Source organism: Populus alba, chromosome 4 (genome assembly GCF_005239225.2).
Source record: "Populus alba chromosome 4, ASM523922v2, whole genome shotgun sequence".
Classification (NCBI taxonomy): Eukaryota; Viridiplantae; Streptophyta; class Magnoliopsida; order Malpighiales; family Salicaceae; genus Populus; species Populus alba.
In genome coordinates this window covers 19,178,433-19,187,758 of record NC_133287.1, presented here as the reverse complement: position 1 = coordinate 19,187,758, position 9,326 = coordinate 19,178,433, and positions in this window count along the sequence as shown.

The window sequence follows — 9,326 nt, the reverse complement described above, 5'->3', positions numbered from 1 at the left end:
TGAAACATTATGGTTGTTAATGAAAACTATATGATTATTAATGAAACAATTATATTTTGAATTAAACTAAATAATTGTTATTTAATTTTATCACAACAGTTATAAATATCAAAATTAAAAAAAAAACTAAAAAAAGGATTAATCTCACTACATATTAAGTTCCAAGTCCCATCTTTTTGTTATTATAAATATACATATAATATCATTAAGAAGTCCACTAGGAGAGCTTATCCATCATAACTTTCATTTAATATACTACATAATAAAAACTCACACTTATAAACACCTAGGAAGGAGTGTTTCTTTCCAATATGAGATAAAAATATTTTTTTTTCTTTATTCACTTACAAATTACACCAATAATCCCTCACTAGTTTGTAATGAATATCTTCACTTAATAGAATTATGATTACAAAAAGATATTTTACAATTTAAACCTTCAATTAATATTAGAACTTGAATACTATTAAAGTTATTAGTGTCTGCATATTAAATCAAAACTTTTATTGTAGAATCAAAGATCTATACACACAATACTATCCAAACTCTTAAAAAAGTTTACAACTATTTAGCACTTATTATGGACATGTGCTAGGATCTTATTTTAATGAATATTTATAAAAGAAAACCCCTAACTCTTGTCAAAAGCGACACCACTTCTATATTCATATAAGTGAAATTATAAGTGTCTCAATTACATTAAATACTAACTTTAAATTCCATTAAGAGCCTACACTTATCCTCCTTTACGTAATAGAATACATTGAATGCTATTAGAATAAGGTTCATAATTAATTATCAATGTTGAACATGTACTAAACAGTAACTTATTAGTACCCATTAAACTTAGAGATAAGCTTCTTGCTAATCCGAAGTTAGGTTTCTATTACCAATACATTTAATAACAAGTTTCAACTTTATTCCACCAGTTGTTTTCCTTACCATGTTTCTAGATAGTTTTTTGTGAGTGGTTCCCCTAAATTATTCATAGATTTCATATAAACAATATTGATTATCCCATTTGTAATCAACTCTTAAACATTTCCATCTCAAATACTTATACTTCTTAACTTATCATTGTAAATATTACCATAAGCTCGAGATGTAGTTGCTTTAATATCATAGTATAAAGAAATAACTGACATAAGTTGTGGTCACAATAACTATCTAACAACATATTTTTTTAGTCATTCTACTTTTCTACCTACAGCAGCTATAAAAATAAATTTGAATTCAATGGTAGAATGAGAGATGCACCTTTTTTTTCTAGATGCCCAAGATATTGCACCTTCTCCAACTGAAACAAATCCATCATAATATGGACTTTTTATCACTCTAACTAGTTATCCAACTTGCATCACAATATCTTTACAACACGCTAGAAAATTAGAATAAAAAAAGCCCAAAGTGATTGGTTTTTTTTTAGATAACTAAAGGCTCTTGCAATAACCTTCCAATGATTCGTATTCGGTTTACTTGTATATCTTGATCACTTGGATATAAAAAAAGCTATATCCGGTATTGTACAATGTATAGCATACATAAGACTTCTCATGCCATCTACGTAGATATAAATAATCACACTAAAATCTTTTGTAAATTTGGAATACATACACTTATTGACATTATTATTATGAAAGCCATTTAACAAAATTGTTTTTGCAAACTTTTCATGCCATTGTTTCGTAGCTTGCTTTAAACCATATAAAAATTTTACCAAAATACAAACTTTTTTTTCTCATTTTCAGGAAGTATAACCCTTAGTTTGCTTCATATACACTTTCTCTTTTAAATATATATTTAAGAAAGTTATCTTAACATTCATTTGATGAACATATAATTTATAAATTGATGATAAAGAAGATAAAACTCTAATAGATATAGTTTTTGTCACTAGAGAATAAGTGTTGAAATAATCAACACCCAGATGCCTTAAAATAATTTGGATTTGATTTTCTAACATTCTATACTTCATAAAGAGAAACATTTAATTTATTAGATGATACTATATTATGAATGTGACATGTAGTAAGAAAAACTTCATCCCATAAATTATTAGGTAACTTAGCATTCAAAAGCATGATATTAATAATATCTACATAGGTTTTTTTTTTTTTTTTTTTTTCCAGTAAGTCTATAATGTTGTGGTGTATAGAGTATGATCATTTGATGAGTTATTCCATTTTCCTCATAAAATAATAAAAAAATTCCCTATAAAGGTTTTCACCACCCGTATCACTTATAAGAATTTTAATTTTTCTTTCCTTTTGATTTTCTATTATTTTCTTGAATTCTTTGAATTTCTCAAAGGATTAATCTTTAGTGCTTAACAAGTAAATATACATAAAATAAGAATAATCATAAATGAAAGTTATGCAATATCTTTTCTCACCACTTGTTAACATCTTATTTATTTCACATATATCAAAATGCACCAGCTCAAGCAATTAAGAATTTCTTTTAACAACCATGAAGGATGTAACTCAACTAGTCACATCCTAAGTTTGCTCCTTAGAGGTCACAGTTCAAGTCTCACAACCTCAGTATTACAAGAGGTTTACATGGTCGTTAACTTCAGGGCCTAAGGTATTAGTTGAGGTGCATACAAGCTGACCCAGACATCTATGTTAATAATAAAAAAAATTCTTTTAAACTTAGAAAAAGGTTTTTTAGTCATCTTAACTTGAATACATACTTCATATTTATCATTACCATTATGCTGATACAAAATATAATCATGACTACGTATATATTTCAAATATCTATAATTTAAATGACCTAATCTAACATGCCAAAAAGAAGAGGTAGATTCAACCATATAAATAGAAACAACATTGATTTCATTAATATTGAACTTAAACATGTCATCACAAGAATAAATCTTTCCCATAAACATCTCACTCTTAATTATAATAACCTTATCAGACTCTAAAATAATTTTTAACTCTTTCATGCTTAAAAAATTAGCAGATACAAGATTCTTTCTAATTTTAGAAATATAAAACGCATTATCTAAATTACAATTCAATAGTTCCTTTTCCTAAGACTTTGACATAATTATGGTCATCCATTATGACCTCTCCAAGTTTCTTCAATTCTTTATAAGTCTTGAATCATGCTTTGTTGTTACAGACATGAACTATTGCACCTGAATTCAACTACCAATATGAAGTCTTCATAGCAGTAGTTGTCATATTTAATTAAGTAATCATTCCAATTTAAATGTTTGAAACCATGGAAACTAACTCTTTAACTTCATCATTTTCAACAATATTCACTTCGTTAGCACCATCTCTCTTGTTGAAACTCTTGAATTTACATTCTTTTATGTGGTGCCATTTTATTTCTATAATGGAAACAAATCATGTTTTTCTTGTTAGTATTATATTTCTTCTTAAATTTGTTTCCTTTCTTTTACACCTATAGATTGTTTTGAGTAATCTTCAAACCAGTTTCAATAATCAAATTCTCTTTAGAATTTATCACTTGCAATTCATGTATACAAGATTGAATCTCAATTTGCAGGTGTGTTTGAAATTGTTCAAATGTATAATTGTTTGTTGAATGCAACATCTTCTTCTTATATTCATTCCAAGATGAAGTTTTGATAAAATAGCCCCCACTTGAAATGAATCAGGAACTTTGATATCTAGATCACTAAGTTTTGATATCAAGATTTGAATTTTATGAACTTGATCTATGATTGACTTTTTGTCAATAATATCATACTTAAAAAATTTTAAAGCAGAAAAACAATCAGAACCTAATTTCTCTTGTTTGTAATATGTCTTCAAGGCTGCCCAAATTCCTTTGGCGACTTTAATTTAAAGAATTTGTTATAAAATTGACTAGTCAAAGTATTCATAATATATGCCCTCGACAAAGTATTCATAACAGGAACATCATCTTGCCCATCCACCTTATGTAACTCGTACCATCAAATGATCCAATTGAATTTTAATATCATTAGCAACCCTGATGCTTAAATTCAGATTCCATAAAATAAACACCTTAAAATTGTTATTTCAACTGTTTGGGTATAGAAATAAATAAAGAGTTGGCTTAGAAACATGAAAACATGATCTTTAAGGTATTTATTTGTCTCACACAGAGACAACATCTCCAAGATACAAGACATGTATTTTATTTTTTTTCTATGTAGTGACCAATTTATATAGACTTGAAACATTATAATTGTTAATGAAACAATTATATTTTAAATTAAATTGAATAGCTGCTATTCAATTTTGTCTTAACAATAATAAATATCAAGTGCTATTTTTTTATATTATAAATATTTATATAATAGTATTAGGAAGCTCACTAGAAAAGCTCATTTATCATAGCTTTCACTTAATTTACTATACAATAAAAAACCTATACTTATAAACACCTAGGAGGGAGTGTTCTTTTCAACGAATAATAGAAATCTTTTCCTTCTTTATTTACCTAGAAACTACACCAACAAATCTATGTATAGATAAAAGGTATAATAATTAAGAGGAGCTTAATTAGGCAGGGATTACTTAACCTAGATATCTCTCATCAAGAAGCAAGTTGCAAAACCACTCTCCCGTGAAGATACAAGGTAGTCTCTAGGAGACAACTTTTAAGGGATGTGACTTTATTATATTAAACTTTTTGTCCTAGACTTCATATTGTAACATTGTTGTTATAAAGATGAAGCATGAGATGATTTTTTTCTCTTTAATTAAAGAGAATTTTGAGTAACCCCATTGAAGATGTCTGTTGAAGGTTACCAAATTCATGAATATAAGAAGAAGAAAAAGTAAGTATTTTTACGCCAATCTTTCTTGCGCATGAAGCAAACCATGCACTATACAAACTTGCTGTACATTTTGCTTCTCATATTAGAGAAGGTTAGCATGTTAACACTCCCAGAAAACACAGAAAAAAACTACATTGATCGGTTTTTTCTTTTTCTTTTTTGAATTAAACCTTCAAAGAATTGTTTTTAATACATCGGATTAATATGGAAAAATAGTTTGGAAGAGAGATTTTATTTCAATTAGTATGTAAATCAGTCCAAAAATATCCCTTTCCATCCCATTAAAAAAAACAGAGAGAGAAAAAGTTTAGCTGATTATGGAATTGGCCAAGAGTAAAGATAATTTGTGCACTTTTTGGAGGTAAGTAGACTAGCCGACATCCTACAAGGTCTTAATGGCCGCACACTAGATGTTAGGACATGGTAACAAAAGCTTAAAAGCTATTGTTTTTACCTTGATAAATATGCTTTGAAACTTCTTTTCCTCTCCTTTACTACTACATATAAAAGAAATCCTCCAAAATTCATGTGAATTTTTTTCACAGCCCTCCAATTTCAAAGTCAGGCAGAAACTTTCGAAACTGTAATCTTCCCTCTGCAATGTAAAGTTTAATTTTTGAATTTTTGCATTTGTCAGCTTCCGATTTTTATTATTCCACATTTGGAATTATTCGAGTCGCCGTGATCATCATTCTAAGATCAGTGTATTGGCCGAAATCGTGGAATATTAAACTTGACTTGTAATAGTTGTTTACTCTGTGATGATCTGACTTGACTGGTTTTTCTAAAAATGTAGATTCAGCTCGGAAATCATTGCTTGTATACATTGGATTTTTTTTATATATATTTATGATGACTAGCTTCTATCGTTCTAGCTGGTCTTCCTGGTTAAAATATATTTAGGATATGTTTGTTTTCCTGTTTTTAAAGTATTTTTAAAAAAGTTTGAATTTTTTTTATTTTTTTATTTACTTTAAATTAATATATTTTTAGTGTTTTCAAATCATTTTAATACGCTGATATTAAATATAATTTTTAAAAAATAAAAAAATATATTATATTGATATATTTCTGATTGAATAGCATTTTAAAAAACAATCACAACTATACTTTCAAGTAATGAAACATTAAACTTGACTTATAATAGTTGTTTACTCTGTGATCTGGCTTGACTGTTTTTTTCTAAAATGTAAATTCAACTCAGAAATCATTGCGTGTATGCTTTGAATTTTTTTATATATATTTATGATGACCAGCTTTTATCGTTCTAGCTAGTCTTTCTTGTTTTTGGTTAAAATATATTTAATTGGATTTAGAAGATAAAAAAATTAAAATAAATTTTTTAATTTTTTAAAAATAAGAATAACAGAAAAAATATTTTTTTATTTATTCCAAGACTGTGATTAAATCATGTCAGGAGGTAATAAAAACTCGTAAACAACTATATATTTCCCGATCACTTTTGAATTTTAAAACACTTGTATGTTGAGAGGAATTGTCGGAAATCAGTTTATACACACACTCTTTCATATTTTAACATTATAAATTGGAGTTATTTTTATATTATATTTTATATTTTTAATCAATATGATATTTATTATGAAACAATACTTCAACTTATATATTTTTTGGAACATGATTTGTTATATTTATTAAATTCTTGCTTTTAAGGGATTTTAATTCATTTGAAAGAGCCAAAGATTAAGTAGTGTTAAGCTTTTTTAAAGCATTTTTTAATTGAAAATATATTAAAATATCATTTTTAAAAAATCTTAATAGCAGCGTTCCATAACAATAAAAAAGATATTTAAAAAAAATCAATTTAATATTTTTTTTTAAAAAAAAATTAAAAAATACCACTAATCTAACCTTACATGAGATCCCATAATTGCTATTATATTATAATCATGCAGGTACGATTTCCATCCCGTAAATGAAGGGATGGGATGAATTTATCCATTAGAAAACAAAAGGACATAAAAAAAAAGTTAATGGAAAGGGTAAGAGGTTCAATGGAGGTGGGTATAGCGAAAAGCTTTTAGATGTCAAATTTATTATTTTTAAGATATTAATTATTTTTATTATATTTGATGTAGGGTTAAAATAGTATATTTTAAGAATATAGTAAAATCTTAGATTTATAAATAATAATTTTTATAAATTTGTTAAAAAATTATGTTTGTTTCTAATAAATATAATAAAAAGTTTGTATATAAAAAATAAAAAGATAAAAAAATTATTTCTAATTAATTTTATCAATAAAAATTTAGTATTTATAAAATAAATATATTTTCATATCAATATGTTTGTAAAGTTTAGAGACATATCTATTCATACCAATATATCTATAAAATTTAAAGGATAAACTCTTCATTTAAATTATTTGAACAACTTGATAAAGAATATCATGTATAATTATTAGATTAATTAATTTTAAAAATAAAAATAAAAAACATTTATGTCATATCATAAGTGTCATTCATTATATGTATATATAATATAGACCGAGATAAACGTAACCTTGTGTAATCACATTTGTAATTTCTATGTAAAACTAATTTCAAGGTCGTAGGGTCACAGGTGTTGAAGAACCAGAAGGTAGCCGCCTTCATTTCTATGATCACGTGTCCACCACGTGGACTTGTTGGGCCACTTGAATCAGACCCGTTTCCAACCCAATCTTGGATTCTCATTTAGAGCCCTTGCCCCTCCTTGAACTTTACTCTACTCAAAATATATTTATTTATTTATTTGTCATCATATTAAACATTTTAAATCTCATTTGTGGTGGATATGAATATTCTTGTTTTTTTTATTATTAAAAATAGGTAATAAACACATATACATGTAGTAATTTAAACTATTTTAAAAGGTATTATTTAAGCAGATAATAGAATAAATATATTATTTAACAAGAAAAGGTATCGTTTAAAAAAGCATCTCAATCTAAAAATTTAAAAATTAGGTGAGGTCTCAATATATAATTTATATTATTCTCTAATACACCACTTTAAGTAAAAGCAATTTTGAGCTTGAAACTTGCATAAATCTATATTACTTTGTGCTTAATTTTTTTAAAATAAATGAGGATGATGAGATTTAAACTCGTGACCGTTTAATCATTAAGGCTCTAATACCATGTTAAAGAATCATCTCAATCCAAAAGCTTTAACTTATTAGATAAAAATTTAAGATATAATTTATATTATTTTCTACGAAGAGGGATAAAGAATCATTTTTTTTAAACATACACTGGGGAACAAATGGCCGGAAAAAGGGAACATGGTGATTCAAGCCTATGTAACATTGACATCACAAGGGGTTAGGTTAGTTCTGTTCTCAACAGCGGAGAGGATGCTAACCATGTCAAACGGTCATCAAACCAACTAGTTCGGTCGAGCTACTAGATTTTGAAGAAAAGAAAGAAGCCAAAGTTCTGGCTGGCCAGTTGACTTGACCTAAAAGTCTTCGTCTCTGTTTCTGAATCAATGGCAGTTTTGAAGGGGTCACGGCCTTGAGTTTCAAAGTGGGAGTGTACCGAACTGAGAGGGTGGTTCAACCTGGAGAATTAAATTGTGGAAAGGTCTACGTCTGCTCGGCAGCCGGTCCTCCTTTTTGCTTAGTCGCTCGATGGTTCATGGCTTTAACTATTGTTTCTTTGAAACCTAACACCTAATGGATTCTCGACTGTTTTTTACGCGTAATTTAGTTGTTCTAAATCACCATCATTACCTCTCTAATTAATCTTTAACTACCAGCTGGGAAAACCTGGCTCCTGACTTCTATAACTTGCCAATCGGTAAATATTGACTTGACTAAGCTGCCGCTCCCCACGGGGCCAATATTTGCAAGGAAAAAAAAACTGTAATTAGCTAATTAAATGTTATTGTTGGGTGTATTTGTCTTAAAAAAAATATTAAGCTTTTTCAGTGTAATTTTAATGCTTTTGATATGATGATTTAAAAAAATATTTTGATGTATTTTCAAATAAAAAATATTTTTAAAAATAGCATGCATCACATTACCTAGCAGGTACTAAAAGAGAGAATCATATTTTTAGATGAGATTTGGTAATGCAAATATGATGTCATAGTAAATTAATGTTTTTTTTAGTTTATTTATATTTAAAAAATAGTAAATTAATATTTTTTTTTCAGTATTTTATGATTAATTTAATATGTTAATATTAAAAAAATATTTTGATGAATTTTTTTAAAAAATATTTTTAAAAATGTTATGTATCATATTACGCCGCAAGCACTAAAAGAGAGAATCATCTTTTTAGATGAGATCTAGCTTTATTTTATTTATTTATTTTACTTTTGGAATTGATCACCTCTAATTAAATGTTTAATTAGCTACGTTAAGTTGATCCCTGAACAAGGTAGCTTTCCGTATGGCTTGATGCCTTGAATTGTCTTCACTGATGATGGGCCTGGGTTTACATTCTTTGGATAAGGCCCACAATCCTTCTTCGGAGTTGAATCTAGTTTGGATCTAGGCTCAAAAAAAGTTACAGGCCCTAAAACTTATTCAA